Here is a 16,825-nt window from a genome sequence, read left to right as displayed (position 1 = left end):
ATTTGTAAAGCTTTAAAGATGGGATTATTCTAGTGGGATGAAAATGTTTAACATTTCGGATATAAAACTTATTTTGAGACATACTGGATATATAAAGCTCATATTACAGTACTTCTGTAAAAGTCTAAATGAACATTGTTTTCGTTAATAAGCAGATTATGTAAACTTTCACTGTTGACCCAAAGAACTAAATACGAAATATCTACATCAACTTTTCATTTCTTTTCACAATTCCGCTATGAAATACATATTTTGGCAGTACGCATATAAATGCACAGAGAGACGAGGTTGGTTGAAATTTCAAAATCTTAATCTTATGCCCATTTCCTTGCGTTGCTAAGTGAACGGCAATTTTGGTATAGTTTTATCACCGAAAATAAAAGGAAATGCGGCAAATTCTCAAAGACATGATAAAAGACTGAACGTAACGGGTGGGAATGGGAAACAGTAAGCAGCTTTTGACAACAAAAAATTAAGTCACAAGCTTTCATTTTAATACTTTGGTATGATCGGCTATTATTACTCTTTGGAAAGCTTAACGGATTTCTTAAGGCGCTGAGGATATGAGCTTTAACATTTTCAACAAGATGATAAAAATTTAATACGAACTCTATTTAGTATTTAATAAACTTGCTTTTAATTATTTTTCAAAGCTATTTTTTTTTTTCTTGTTTTCTCTAATAATAAAAATAAGAGCAACCCAATCTAAATAAACGTAAATTTCTGATCTCGGTAGAGACGAGTTCAACCGGTAAACGTACTTCTAAATTAACTGTGTCATTGCTATACAACGCTAAAGTCATCAAACAAAGCATACATCGCACACACTATACATACACTTCCATAGGTGCACACACACACACACACACACACACACACACAAACCCAAGAAAGTAACAAACAAGATCAATCTAGTTTAACTATATTTGCAAACAAGTAAAAAACAAACAAAAAAATAAACGACTTTACATCACCTTTTTTTTTCTTGCTAGATGCCATTCACCGAATTCTCGTTCGTTAGCAATAATCGCTGCCGTTCAAACAGAAAAAACTGTGCAGTTAGTCATACATACGACAGTCAGTCAGTCAACATTTGAAATAAGCAAACGATTAAAACCTCTTATATGCTTTAAGCAGAAGGCGTACTTAACTTGCGTCTTAATCCAAAAAAATAAATGAATAAAATGCGAAGATTAAACTCAGTTTATGATTAGCTCTGTACAACAAAGTCGTAACCAAAATGTCATTTTATAGTTAAAAATTTTGTTTCTAAATTGTTCATTTTTGAAATGAAAAACCAGGCGTTTGCTATAGTTTTGCGTTTAGAAAAAATCTTGTACGTGGCGTTCAGAGCTTGGATTTCAGTTTTCATTTCCTAACTTTTTTTTTTCTTTTATTATTGTTATTATTTTTCTTTAATCATTATCATTGCGATCATCAACAGTTTCGATCTCAGTCACTCAGTTTGTGGCTCTTGCCTGTTCAGCTGTTGTGTGAGATTTTCGTGGCGATTATATTTTATTATTATTTTAACGATTTAAACTTGTTTTACAAGATTTTAACTCTATTTTATGCAAGTTCTTGTTTTGTAGTTTGTTTTCGCTTTGTTTTTTTTGGTCTTTTGATTTCATTTCGATCATATTGACTTGCAAAATTTTAGACTCTCATCTCAAAGAAACAAAGTTAATAGAAAAATTTGTAAAAGCAAAGCTTAAAGATTTCAAAACATTAGTCTTAGGAATAAGACGCAGCTGGTTCAAAATCTTGATTTGGGCGAAATTTGGCTTGATAGAAATTTTTGATGATAAACAGTTTTGGACGCGAAATTAATATGAACTACACAGACAAACAAGTATTTATTTGGAGTATTCGTCGTTTCAGTGGAGGTTAGACTAGCGAATTCATCCTACGAAGCTTATGCAAATGTCTCGCCGTCTGCAAAGGTATTATATCCATTAATAAAAGAAAATATTCTTCTGTTCGATTTTTCCAGTAGTTCCCCAACGGAAAACGACTGGCGAATATGTCGATCCAAGGCGAATATATGGATTGATTATAAATAAGAAAAAAAGTAATTTTTACAAGCTTAACCCTTTCAATACCCAATTTTTTTCTTACCTGCCATTCCTTGATTAATTCGGAAGAAGGTTTTCAGATAGACCGTTTTTATTATACCGACTGATTCAGAATGTGATTCTAAGTTTGTCTGCCCCTCTGGCGACGTAATATTTATGCACGTATGTTTGCGTTCAACCTACAGATCGCACTTTTTGAGGTATTTTGAGATGAAGTGTCATATACTGACGGATTTTAGCCCAAAAACAGTGGTTTTGGTTAATGGTTTGCATCGAACCACTTATTCGACCACTTGCTATATTATTTTGAGAAGTCGTTGTATGAATAACAGTATCAAGCGAAGTGGTGCGATCGACAATAGTAGTTATAATTATTTTATAAAACACTTTTAAGAAATGTTGTTAACAGTTAAATAAATTACAATAAAATAAAGTGAATTTAATTTTTACAATATAAAAATTGCATTCTAATTCATATTTCTCTTGTTTTCCGCCTTCGAATCAACATTAAAATAACTTCTTCTGAAATAAGTAAAAACCCTATAATGGGGTACGGACCACCATTAAAACACTACACTTCTTCACGGTTATCCATAAATCAAATTCTCAAAATAAGGCGTTATATTGGAAGTAGTTAAAAAAGTGGTTCTGTCGGAGCCATTTTGAATAGTGGTCGTCTTTGAGCGAAAAAACTCTTTACTTTAAGTATGAAAACTAAACGCTTTTTATTTTACAAAAATATTTCAAAATCAATTTAAAGTGCTAGTGCATGATGCCTTAAAAGTTTTGCAAAATTCATCATTGACTCTATATCATATGAATAAGACACCTGTATTCATTATACAAGCTCTGAGCGCCCTATGCTGCATGAGTTATACAAGAATTTATTAACTAAGTGTTCATAAACTTAGGTTGTTATAAAAGCTATGGTCTTGGTCAATGCTAGTGCTTTAAGACTTTAGTCTTAGAATTTACTTCTATCACAAAATTTATAATAATAATAATAATAACAATATGTAACTTAAGCAATAACATCGTTTGCTTTCATTTAGCTTTAATTTATGGGCCAAAGGAGACCCCAGGCAGGGTAGAGTATAGAATAGCCCAAGGTACTACATCGAACATCGTTTAAGTGTAATTGTATAGGGAGCGTTTGTTGGATAGAAATTTAATCTTTTCCCCCTCCCACCTTTCTACTTCCGAGCTACTTAGCTTTACCAGCTACAAAGAACACGCGCGGCATAATTTTGTTATACGATATGGTCAGAGCGCAGAGTTATTTTACGTTTAACAAACGTGACACCCGCGGGGGGCCGTAGTCTTATTATACAAGAGAATCAGACATTCAGATAAATTTCATTAAATCGTTACCTAAAGGTGAGGCCCAGTGTGGCCCATAGTCTTGTTATATAAAAGGATCAAACATTCTTGTTACAAAAAAGTCTTATCTATTGTCTATTATTTTTTACCAGTTGTTGTTCGTTATTTTTTCACCATCTTCTTCTTTCTAAAAAGTTTTAAACAATGTTCGTCCATCATATTATCAGGTATTCATTGTTTTAATCTCACTTTCCGGTAGTTTCATCCTCTTTGTGTTTTTTCAAGAGTTATGAGTTATAAAATTTTTTTTCAAGCTTCGTTTATTGTAAAAGTAACAGATTTAATTGATGGGCAGAGTTATATGAAAATGGCATTGTAAAGACATACAAAGTTCGTTAGCTACCGTGATTGCGTTCGTTAGCTGATTGAGTTTTATTACAATTTTTTATTTATTTATTTTTTGTTTTCTTTTTACTTCAACGCCCATTTTCGTTAGAGAAGCCAAAAACGCTGATGATGACATGCAAATACTAAAAAAATAATAATACAAGTCTTCTTTTCTGCGCGCTATAGTGTTCGCCTCAACTTGGTTACTTTTCGGTTACTTGCCTTACTTTGCCTTATATATGTGATGCAATCGCATTTTTAATTTCCTTGTTATTCTCTTAGCCTTACCTGAGTATCAAATTTGTTGCGTTCACGCATTTTTTGCTTGTGATTTTGACACTTTAAGCAGGATTCTGCGTAAAAAAAAAATTACTTAAGCGATATATTCAAATTTATTTAAAGTGTAAAGCGTCGCTTTGCTTTTTTATTTCAATTTTTTGTTTGAGTTTTTAAGAAAATTTTAAAAGTCAACTATCAATAGCAATTACGTCCAACTGGTTTTGTTGTTAAAATTTATATTCGAAAACATACTACTTTGTAAAGCCTGTACGCAATAGTAAAGGAGTTATGATCAATAAAAATTTTAATATTCTTTAAAGCAATAAAATTTTCGTCCATGAAACCCAATATACCACCAATAGACCAACAATAGAAATTCTCATCTAATTAGCAAAGACGTTTATCTTTTGCCTCATAAGAAAATTCTCCGAGCATAACTTCATATATACTGCACATCGTTGGTAAGGCTGGTAATAGAAGATTCATGCCGTACTAGCTACGTAAGCTTTCGCTTTATCAACCTCATTTATGACAAGGTGCAAAAAGGTTGTCCTTTCGAATATTAATTAATTTACTTTAAGTCATGTTTTGTTTACACTATTTTGTAAAAAAATTCTCGAAAAGTTCCATTTTAACTGCATTTTGAGTTAAATCCCTCCGAGAGTTTGTTTAGCAGAAGTCTGTTAAGGGCAGAACAGAGCTCTGCAAAAAAATTTTAGGTTGTGTCTTTGCTATAGTTATATTTAACTTCACACCCTTTTAGGAAACCTAATTGGAAAATTCCGCATATTTTAGAAAATGCTAAATGACTTTACATCGACTTATCTACAAAAACATATAATAATATTCGAATATTTCTTGCGGGAACCACTTTTAATAAATGAAGTTAAGTTCTCAACAATAACAATATCAGCCATTTAGTAAATTTGTCGCATTTAAAATGGAAAATGTCATTTAGTTTAGCAGATATTTGGGGAATTTTAATGGAAATAGTTTTCAAATAAATTAGAAAACATTGCAAAGAGAATTTTTAAAGACTATTTTTAAAAAATATATAAGGCAATTAAATTTAAAAGTCCGCTACAGTCAAACGAGAAAAAATGACCAATTTTCAAAACTATTAGGAAATATTTAATGAAATGGTTTTCAGAGAATATAAAAAGATTGAAATTTTTAATTTCAGAATTGTTTTGTGTAATAAATGTTTACAAACTATATCTTAACAAAAATATTATATTGCGTACTATAAAGGCAAAAAACAAGTTAAGTTCGTTCCGGACAAATTCAGGTTCATTATTCCCTATATAACTTATGTTGCGAAAGTAAAGTATTTTCAGTTTCTGCGGATATATGCAAAACATAGAATTAGCTGAGATGAACCCATCTTTTATCCTATCTATCCATTCAGAACCGCTTCCTGAATAAGTTTCTGAATCGGTTCAGTCTGCCCGTCTTAGTTTCTTATATTTAGTTTATAGGCCGCAATCTTTGAGATATTTTAAGGAAATGTTGCACACTGAAGTGTTTTGTCCCAATGACGAACGTTATTCAAACTGGTTCGAGCCGGATCACTTTTTCGACTACTTCCAATAAGAACTGCTGTTTGTCTTCTTTTCTTGTGTTCAAGCAAAAGATCGTCATTTTTAAGATATTTCGATGAAATTTGTTGCACCCGTAAAAGTGTTTTGGTCAAGATACCGCTTTTCGACGAGTTCCCTTACAACGTTTTTATTGGTAAAATCGTTTTTTGAACGATTGTAGGATGTTTTAGGATAATTAACGGTGAACCATGGACACTGTAATGTATTTGCTCAATTTTTTCATTTTTTCCCCTTCAAATGTGAATAGAGAATTTAGTCATTTTCTATCTTCTTATTAATTAGAGCTTAAGCGTAATTTTCTAGCTTTACACCCTCCGCTTGTATAAGGAATCCCAAATTACACAGAAAGAATAAGAAACAAGCGTACAGTTAAGAGTTATTAAAAATGAAGCGTGAAGCGTACTCTCATTCTTTGGATAAAAATATCTTCAACGCCCAACCTCGCTTTCATTTCAATGGCTTGGTTAACGAGAAAATTATCACATTTCGAGTTCAAAAAATCCTCGAATAATTAAGAGTTTATAGGAAAAAGAGTGTGTATAACGTACCGCTGTTTAGCGTGGATTTTCGGTTGGAGACAGCAGCGCATTAGTCGGCTTCGAACATACGGGCAAATAGATGGTGTTCGCTATCGATGCAATAATCAAATTTTCTGTATCTAAATTGCAAAATATGAACGTGAATGCTATGTGGTGACGATGCCACATGCTATACATCTCAAGAAAATTCAGATCAGAATTACTTCTTACGTGAAGTTTAAGATGTCAAAACTTCGAATTTTATATGGGGCGAGGGCCATGAGAAAAATTTGTGAAAAAATTTCCTGAACTGGAAAGCTTTACATAAAAAAAGCGAAATGAATAGAAGACAAGTAAAGCACGTGGCATTAAAAAATCATACCACAGAGGTATAGATGGAAAAAAATCCTTGTGAAGTCGAATTTACTTGACTACGCCATTTAAGGTGTAGCAAAAAAATCCCACTTAAGTGAAACATTAATTATTGTGAAGTCTTTAGTTTTCTTTATGTCCTTTAAACAAAACCTAAAAAAAAGGATTTCCATACCAAGCATACGACAGATCTTAACGAAGAGCCATTGAAAGCATTGTAGTTGTAGGCGAACTCTTTTGGTTGCGATAATGTAAGATAGAGTCTGAAAATGATTCTGAGAATTTCACACATCTAGAGAAAAGGAATTTCCATCAACAACTTTTACTAAATTGTTCGACTAGCTTTTAATTTTTATACCATTTGCTCTTTTAACCGTTCGTAGACCAATATTGATTCAAGAAGTTACACTTCATTAAACAGCAGCCAAGCACAGCAAAACGAAATTTTAACAGTTGTGTGCAAAAACGAAGGGCAAAAAGGGAAACTTGAAGTGAAAATGCAAATTGAGAGAGTCAAAAAAGAAAATAAAATGAAAGTTTGATATATTTGCTTAACAATAAAGAAAAATGTATAAGAAAATAAGCAAAGAAAAAGTTTGTTGTAACACAAATGACGCGTTTTTTTTTTAGTTTTATATAAAATCAACTTTTAATTCACTCTCTCCTTGATATTATCATCGGTGGCTGTGACGTAAGATAAGGGTAAGCTAAAAAAAGAATGGGTGTATGGATCTATTAACTTTACATACCCACTCACATACAAACATTTAAATATCCGTAGTATATAGCAGCGTAGTAAGCATCCACTCAAATGCTAATATACCCTTTAACATTCACGTCAAGTAAAAGGATTCATTATTGATTAAAATGGTTTGTTGGCTGACAATTTATTAAAGTAGGAGATGAAACGACAGCAGCTACCATACGCCATGATGATAATGCAAAAAAAACTAGAGAAAAACATTGCAACAATAACCCGATGACCAATTCGTAAGCGAGTACATGTGAAATGCGATTATAAAGATTGGCAAGAAACGGTGACGACTTGTTAACCTTCAATTGTCGTTATATATACGGAATGCGTTTTTTGCAAGTTTTCCAATTAAAACTAATAATACATAAACATTTCACGAAATGAAGATAGCCCACCAATCTAACCAATATTTCAAGCTTCGTGTCTTCGTTAAAAATGTATTTGCTAAGTTACGATTTATTGCGAAATAAACAACAAACATGTAAAATAAATATTAAAATTAAACAATTTCAGCAAACATACATACATAAAACAAACTATGCCTCTAATTACGAACGCAAGACCAAAAATACTAAATTATTGCTATTAAATCTCATGCAAAATTACGTTACAAATACTGAAAGAATGCAATGATTCAATGTTGTTATAACCGTTCTCAGAGACATTACCTGATTACCGATTTTTGATATGTCGTGAAAAATACTAAAACCTATCAGAAAAACCTAACTCCATTACCCTGATCCCGGTTCATTACATCGAAATTCGCCAAAAACCTCTCCCTATACATAAGACACTAAACTAGTTATAAAAAACTTTAACCAATTTTGCCTGGTGCAGATTTGTGATGTGTCCTAAAGAACAGAAACACCTAATTTCATTACCCTGGTCCCGTTCCATCACCTCCAAATTCGCCAAAAACTGCGCTCTTCATATACACAAGACACTAAATTTGTACATGGAGAAGGCAGATGTTTGGAGAACTTGGTGGTGATGGATTCGTTCAAACTTTGTGTATTGTAATTTTTCGCCAATAATATACACGCACTTTATAATAAATAGTAACAAAAAAAAAAAATTTGTTTAATTTCTTATACAAACATTCCTGTATAATTTCTTGTTTTATTTGTATTTCTATTTTTGTTTAGTTCTTCTAATCATTTTGTAGCATTCCATTATCAATTAACTTAGCAGTGGGGCGAAACAAATGTGAAGATAGCCCTCTTATTAGCAAAGACAAAAATGTGGGCTATGCACAGTGGACTAACTTCACGCTAGTAACATTACATTTTTAATGAATATCAAATTTGCAGGAAATTATGTTCGTTCATTATTTGTTTGTTGCTTTTCTTCTTCTCTATCCGTAACCCAAGAAATAAACGTGCTTCTCATTGTTTCACTTTTTTTCCCACAATCCATGACTTATTTCAGTTTTTCTTTCCGTTTTTTTTTCTGTCGTTTTCAACTTTATATTGTAAAAACTAAAGCAAGCAAACAATTTTACATGATTCAGCTTGAATTTTCGATATCCAACTACTTATTGTTGCTCGTGTTTATGTAATCAAGAAATTTGGATAAGACGGATTTACGAGATATAGAAACTTAAAGCATCATGTTAGTTGAAGTGAAGATGGCAATCAATTGTGTCACTTATATCAAAAGTAACCCTGGCTAAGATGGAAAATGAGCCTAAAGGATTTTCTCTTAGCAACAGAGTGTGTTCAGATAATTTTTCTCTTACTCATCCATCAAAGAGCAACATATGCAGAAATTTTTCCCTTAGGTAAGTGTCGAAATTTTATATTACACGTACGCAACACAAGTCCTGATAAAGTTAATATATAGTCTCATGTCGTAGAGGACTTTATAAGGTTGCGCCTAAGTTTATTTTCAATATGTAAGGTTGCGCGTAAGTTTATTTTCAATATGTAAACACAACCAAATGGTTGGTATTATTTTCAATATGTAAACACAGCCATTTGGTTGCGCAATACCATAATCAGCTGTTTTCCCAAGAAAAAATATTAAATTATTTAAAAGGGTAAAAGAATGTAATTTGGAGAACGTTTTCGGATTTATTGATTAAAACAAACAGACAAAGGGCGAAGTTATTAACATGATGGTGATCTCAAGAAATTAACCAAATGTATGTATTAAATTATTAAATGAGGATTAGATGAATACTTTCCGCAAAGTTAATCTGATTTTCAAGTTTCCTGGTGTGGATTTTGTAAGAGTGCGTTCGTGGTAGACCGATCAATTATTTAATAACACTACGACGTACAAAATAACTGTGGAGTTTATAACGTTTTTTCTAAAATTTTAAATCTTGACCAGGAGAAAGCGTCTGAAATTTTTCCGACTGGATTCTGTTCTCATTCATCTATTTTTATAGTTTTAACGACTTTAGACGCAAATGGTGTGAAAGGGTTTTTGACGGAATTTCGCTTTAAGAAATTATAAATACCTCTATATATATATATAGAACATTATCATCAGGACGCTTACTTTTTTTTCATTTTCATTATTTCATATCTTATTATAAAAGAGAGAATGTGAAACGTCTACAAATTAATTGGATCCTTTGACCAAATACTTCGTACTCCCGCATAGAATCGGAAACGCCTTTGGCTGAAGGGCAGACGGGGAAGAGTTTTTGTAAAGATTTAAATTAACGGAAGCTGTTTTCAGATATTAGGAAAACCTCTGCGTTGTTCTTCGAGCATCTTTGGAATAATTGAAACTTGAAACCGATTGCTAATCATTTAGACATATTGAGCAAATATCTCATACCGTCAAAGATGAATTATTGTCGATCATAATTTCTTATATGCCAAAGTAGTTTCTTTTTTTTTTCTTCCCTTTTTGAAATATGTGTGAAATTCTCTTTCTTGTTCCTCATGTCGATCGGTGATAATCAAATTTTTAACTTGAAAGAAACCTTTTTAAATAAAAGTTTACCTCCAACACTTACTTGCTTATAAAAAACGAAGTTAGGGGGAGAAACTGCTTTAAGGAAAAGGGGACTCCACCTACTACTTAAGGGAGAGGCAGAGGGCTTTTTGAATTGGAAAAATTTCAAGTCGAACAATCCTTAACCTATAAAACGTGGACGATTATAAAGGAAACGGCCCATTTTTTTTAACCACAAAAAATCTGCGATACAAATTAACTTGTAAAGAAAATTGTATAAATACCGAGCCAAAAAGAAATTTAATATCATTAAAAAGTTCAACAAAACACAGGAATAAAGTAATAACCATGAACTTTAGATACATCATTTACTTTTTAACCATTATATCTTTAAACATAGCAGTGTACGTTTGTCAAACGGGGAGGTATTATAATGGAAATGAATATATATTTTTTGCTTCTTTTATTGAAAATATTTAAAAAAAAAATTATTCACTTCTTACTTCATGATTGTTTTCCTTAAATTTTTTTTTTTTTAAATATTTAATATTTTAAATTCACTTGTTGTTTTGCTTGATGCGTGGTCGATATTAAAACGATCGAATGTATGGACAAAATGCGCGTTTGCGCCTGCAAAATTTCTGCTAATTTGCAGAAACCGTTATCTTCTTTCATTGGATATGTGAAAACACCTAGTTATTAAAAAATACTAGAAGAATTGAAAAGCATTGCAATAAATGGCATACAATATTTTTATGCTTGCTACACAGGATGAACTAATCTGATATCTTTTGGTAAAAATGGCCAAAGAGATTATACTCGTTTTTTTATTTTATAAGCAAAATTTTGCTTATTCAATTTTATTTAAGCAAAAATTATACGTAAACAATTTACTTCGTTTTCGATAGATGAATTCAAAAAACGGCAACACAATGTAATATAAAGTAGTATTTATTTCTTTGAATTAGTATGAGTACGTCTTAAGCCCGATAGTCGCCACTTCTTTTGTAGGTTTACCGTTTATACTGTATCGGGATCTTTTTCCATTTGTAGTAGAGCGGCAGGTTACGATTGTTATTGATTCGATTTTGCGCAATAACTACTGTTAAAGTAAGTTTCGTAAAAGACAAAAATTATTGCATTTGCTTTCACGAAACTTACACTCACAGCCCTAGACAACCGTTAACTGGAAAAAAAGAGTATAACAAAACAAATTGATAATCAACGCTATGGTGTGTTTATATGTCTGCGCGAATTATTTCAAAAATTTCTCCCCTCTAAAGATTATAAATTAAATGCACAATGAGCTTTCCGAGTTCGGCCCATGGAAATAAGCATTTACTACAAGAAAAATTCACTTATCTTCTCGGTAAGGTTTATAAAAAAGGTAGAACTTCCAGTTAACGTCTTATAACTTGATGTTTATGCCCTACACCATTTATAGTACAGAGTATATTAAGTTTGGGCGGACGTATCTAACACGCAGAATCGCTTGAGATAGCCACAGCTTTTACTATACCGATCGATTCAGAATCAATTTCTAAATTGATTTAAGCCTGTCTGTCTGCTTGTCCGTCTGATGTCTGACCATGTAAATTTGTGTTCAAGGTATTGTGAACGCAATTGAAAATAGTTCGGTTCAAACCACTTTTTCGACCACTTCTAAAATAACGCCCTATTTTGAAAAGTTATATAAAAAATATTGCAATTTTGAGAATTTCTCAACAAAAGGCATTCTAAATTAGTGTACAAACTTTGAACCGGCTATAGTAATTTCCGAAACCCTCTGACATAACGAAAACTAAAGTTCATATAACAAAAACGGTTAATACTCGATGCTTTATGATGAAAATCAGATAATAATAGTAATTTAAAATAAAAAATTTACTGTACAAAATTTCGCCCGTCTCGGCCTATTTTTTGGATCTTACCCTATGCAACGATTTCCACGAAACCTTTTGTTTTTTAGGGCAGATACGTATAAGTTTTAAAATTAACTGTGCTGAATTTTTAAATCTCTTGGGCGCAACCATTGTTCCTACAAAAACAGCGTACAATTTCTGTGTTGTATAACAAAAGTAAGAATTGCTGCACAATGCGGTGTAGGATGTTTGTGTGTAACCAGTCCAGTCCGACGATAATGGTTTCACTTGTTTTAATTTATTTTGAGCTTCTAATAATCATTTAATAAATTAATGAACTAATATGGAAGCAGAAGAAACGATGAGTTAAAAAACAAGCAAAAAATTTGAAATTAACAGTGTCACCAGTTCTCTACAGTTAGCATTAAAATGATATCAGATATTTAGTTGTAAAGAAGATGCGCATTCATCAGATATTTCACAAGCTACATAGTAAAATATTGTACTATTAAGTAAAATAATATATGTTTATTCTAACAAAATCTTTAAGAAATATGTTCTATTATTTTCTTTAACAGTTAGTGACCGTTTACCTCGAATTGCATGGGCAACTGAAAGAGCTGCGTTCTGACGCGCTTCATTTAGAAGTAAAAGTGAGAGTAGTGAGTGAAAATTTTAGCCAGTTCTTTTGAATTTCTGTGCTTCATACATACATCTACAATCTATTACAGTATAACTAAGACTTTCCTAAATGCTCAAAATAAAGCAAAAACTCTGTTAACTTCAGATCTCCGAGACATTTTACAATAAATCATGATCTTTTGCTAAGCTATTTATAATCTTTTCTTATAAGTAGTCAGTACACAAATGGTACGTTAGCTATGCCGAATATATCACGCGTAGGGCTGTGGGCGCGTTCTTTTAAAAATTTGAGCCTCTTTAAAATTCTTATTAAGTTTGTAGGCGATATATTTATTTTTGAGAACAGGAGAATGCTTACAATAGATACTACGCAGTTGCTCAAACGGACTAATGGACAGACAAACAAACAGACGTATTTATGTGCATTTTCAATTTAAAGCTGACAAAACATTTCTGTGCGTTATAAAGACTTCGAAAAAAAATTAAGTTAATGTTTACGACAGACCTTACAAAGACGGACAGAAAGGCAGACGGGCAGGCCCAAATCGATTTGGAATTCGATGCTAATCAAGAACTTGTGATATGATAGGTATAAAAAAAAACAGTCAATACGCCATCTTCTTTTACATAAAAAGAAACTTATTTTGAAAAATATAAGAACAGTCTTATTTTAAAAACCGATTGATTACAAAAATCTCGTCCAAACTATTACCCACTTTTATTCTAAAGCAACGAATTCTGATGACAATTGAGTTCGTCTTTAACACTGCGATACTATTGCGATAGTTTACTTAAAAAGTTTTTACATTGGAAGGAAAAAAGGATAATAACAACATTGCAATAATCTCTGTAGACTTTGCGTGCATTTTGGAAAACTAAAAATAAAAGTTTCCTAATCTCCTTTCTTTTATGTAACTCCTTTTTTATTAGATGTTTATAATAATTATGCAAAGAAAGATGAACAATTAGTTAAAAACGTCCTCAAAATAAACGTTTATTTACCAACCATAAAAGAAAGAATATGTAAATCATATTTTCGAACACAAAAAATCAATTCATTTTTTTGGTTTGGTGTTTTTGCATTGCTTACTTATGTGTTCGTAAATGAATCAATATTGATCCAACGTGATAAGTGCAGAATAGAGATGTGTCTAGCATTTTGCAATCTAAATAGGATATTTTCGATTATGTTCAGCAGCTATTGTCAATTCGGTTTCCAGCGACGGACGTCGATTTCAAATATAGCCAGACGATTTAATGTCTAAAAGGCACAGAAAGTTCTAACTATTAACTTTTTACTTGCAAGAACATCATTTACCAAGAACAAAAAAAATTTGAAAATCTTCTCACCCTTCATAGACGACATTAACAATCAGTCGAAGATAAATCGAAATACATGCACATCTTACAATCCGTCTTTACGTTCATTCAACCAAATACATAGATAAGGAGAGAGTATGCTTACCATATACATTTATTATACCGAACCTACTCATATGTATATATACACATATGTATACTGTATATGCATATATATATATACAATTTATTCATACATTTATTCACATATTTATTTAAATTTGTACCCTCATTCATTATCAGCGAAAAAAAAGAAACTGAGGTTGAGCAGCATCAGATTCATTTTCTTCTTTCGCTTTCTTTTCTTCTGTTTGGTTTCGGGGTTCAAGAGTATCGTTTCGTATACTTTCACTTTCACAATCACATATACCTTACGGTTTTTTTTCTTCTCTTTTATGTTATTGTTTTCAAAAAGTTTAACGAAATGGAAACGAGTTTGCATTGTAAACATTATAAAAATAAAAAAAAGTGCACAAAAATAAAGTTTTTTTTTCGTTTGCACAATTGTTGTAATAAATTCATAAACAAAAAAAAGAAACAAAACCAAAAAAAGAAGACGAAAAAAGAAAACCAAAAACAAATTTAACAGCAAGTCAAACGTATAAATAAGTTCATTAAATGTTAAAAGATGATTGAATGATAACTTTTGATTACATGCAAACACATATTTACATAAAGATGTATTTTACAGATGACTTTTCACAGATGCCAAGTTTGCTCACTAATGCATTTGTTGCTTCGATTGATTATCATAAAATCTATGCATATATAAAAAAGTGCCGCACTTTAATTACACGAAAAACATTCAAATCAAACTAGACGAACACAATGCTAATAAAATGCAATCATTTTATAGAACTTTCACTAATTCCTAAATCGAATATCACCACGCTATTAACTTCCATTAGAATCATGCTTAGTTTTTATTGAAATTTGATAGGAGAGGAAGCTGCTTTCACGATTTGCTAGGGCAGTGAAAGTAGCTAAAAGGATGTATAAGCAGACAAGGGCAACTAAATATCCCAGTGTTTAAAATTCAATAAATTACTACATCCCACACTTTCTGATTTGGTTTAAGCTTATCCATTCGTCTTGTTTTTTTCGCTTAAAGGAGAGAGGATAGTAGTGGGCAGTCAATTACAGGACTGGAAGGCTATACAAGTCAATAAAGATGTAGCTAATATGGGAAATCATGTGGAGTAATGAGTAATAGAGAAACCTACAATAGTAAAAAAGATATAGTCAGACTTGAAAGGTAGAAAAATTTGAGGGTAATAGGTTACGATAAGTGCGTCTCTTAACGAGAAACACATCTTTAGTTCTAATGAGTCGTGGAGATAAGAAATTAAAGGTAACAAAGACGAGAAGATGAAAAAAGGGCCGAAGGTCAAGAAACAAAAAATGTACAAAGCTTACAACACTTGAATTGAAAGCTAAAAATACAACTATAGGAGGAAAAGTTCCATTGAGGGAAAGTTGATCGAAACGTTGATAAGGAAATAAAATGAATAGCTTCGGAAGAATGGTGCGTGCTTCGAAGTATGAGTGAAAGCGATCGCTACAGACGAATCAACCAATTCTCTCTCTTTTCATCGTTAGCTAGAGGAAAGAAAGCAAAATAAGCACCTGTGGGACAACCTTATACGGTTTTTTTTTTCATAAAAAACTAACTTAGTTTAGTAAACCAGCATAAAATTTAACGTGATGAGTTTAAAACACGTTCCACACACACGCTCTTTACTTCTTTATTTCGTTTATTAATTTCAATTTTCTTTAACGCCGTTTATTGCAAACACCTCCACATGCTTTAAGTAATAAATTCTATAAATATCTTTTTCTATATCTAAAGCAAAATCTTGTGAATGCTTAAATTGCATTTGCCGACCGGCGACTGGGCAGCGGCGCAAACTTTGATATACAAATGTCAAGAGTTCAATTAATCGATGTGCGAGCCTTAATTTGGTTGCCGACGCTAAAACATTTGCTAATATTGAAAAAGTCGTAAACAAATTAATTCATGTATAATTAATTAATTGGATTCGATTTGTGTAATAAATTTCAATTTATATTATAAACATGCACAAGCAATTATTGCTTTTACAGGGAGATGAAATGGATTCACAACCATACTTTAAGTGTTTAAAGTTGTATTTATATGCAAGCTAGTCATAAACAATCGCAACAGTAATAAAAACTATAACTCAACAACGAGAACAATTGCAAAGGTTTCATTAATTTAATTATATTATAAAGACCACAATCCCACCCCACCCCTCCCCACTATCGTGTAATTTCTCCCAATATGTACATATTTTTATATATATTAATATATATATCCCCCTCCCTCTCTCATTTTGTGTTGTTATTCTTTTGTTCAATCATCACCTTCGGAGGATGATGGCACACAAGATTTGTCGCATTGTTCATATTAAACGAACAAAAATATATGGAATACTCATATTTTTCGTCAGCATAACATGACGAGCTTTTTGGATAAATAATACATAAGGTTGTTCGGAAAGTGATTTCGTTTTTTTCGCAACATAGGACTTAACCAACTTCACACTTAAACCGCATAATCATTATATATGTTGACATCTCATATTCCAAAATTTCTTGTGAAACAGTTCAATTGATTCTATGCAGTGGTGCCCTTTTAAAGTGCCTTGGAAAGTGAAACGCAGCATTTTCGGCATATTTTACTTTTCTTCTATTGAAAAGGTAAAAATGCTGTTCAAGCAAGAAA

The 16,825-nt window shown here is 31.8% G+C and overlaps 1 protein-coding gene across 1 annotated transcript in view; it reads right to left on the bottom strand.

Moving 5' to 3' along the window:
• LOC119642287 (putative uncharacterized protein DDB_G0277255) overlaps window positions 1-16,825 on the bottom strand; it is a 128,605-nt gene that overhangs the window by 90,405 nt on the left and 21,375 nt on the right. The gene's annotated exons all lie outside the window — the stretch shown is intronic.

Source organism: Glossina fuscipes, unplaced genomic scaffold, assembly GCF_014805625.2.
Source record: "Glossina fuscipes isolate IAEA_lab_2018 unplaced genomic scaffold, Yale_Gfus_2 221, whole genome shotgun sequence".
Lineage (NCBI taxonomy): Eukaryota > Metazoa > Arthropoda > Insecta > Diptera > Glossinidae > Glossina > Glossina fuscipes.
Note: the sequence above shows the minus strand (reverse complement) of the source record. Positions and strands in the feature narration are given on the sequence as shown.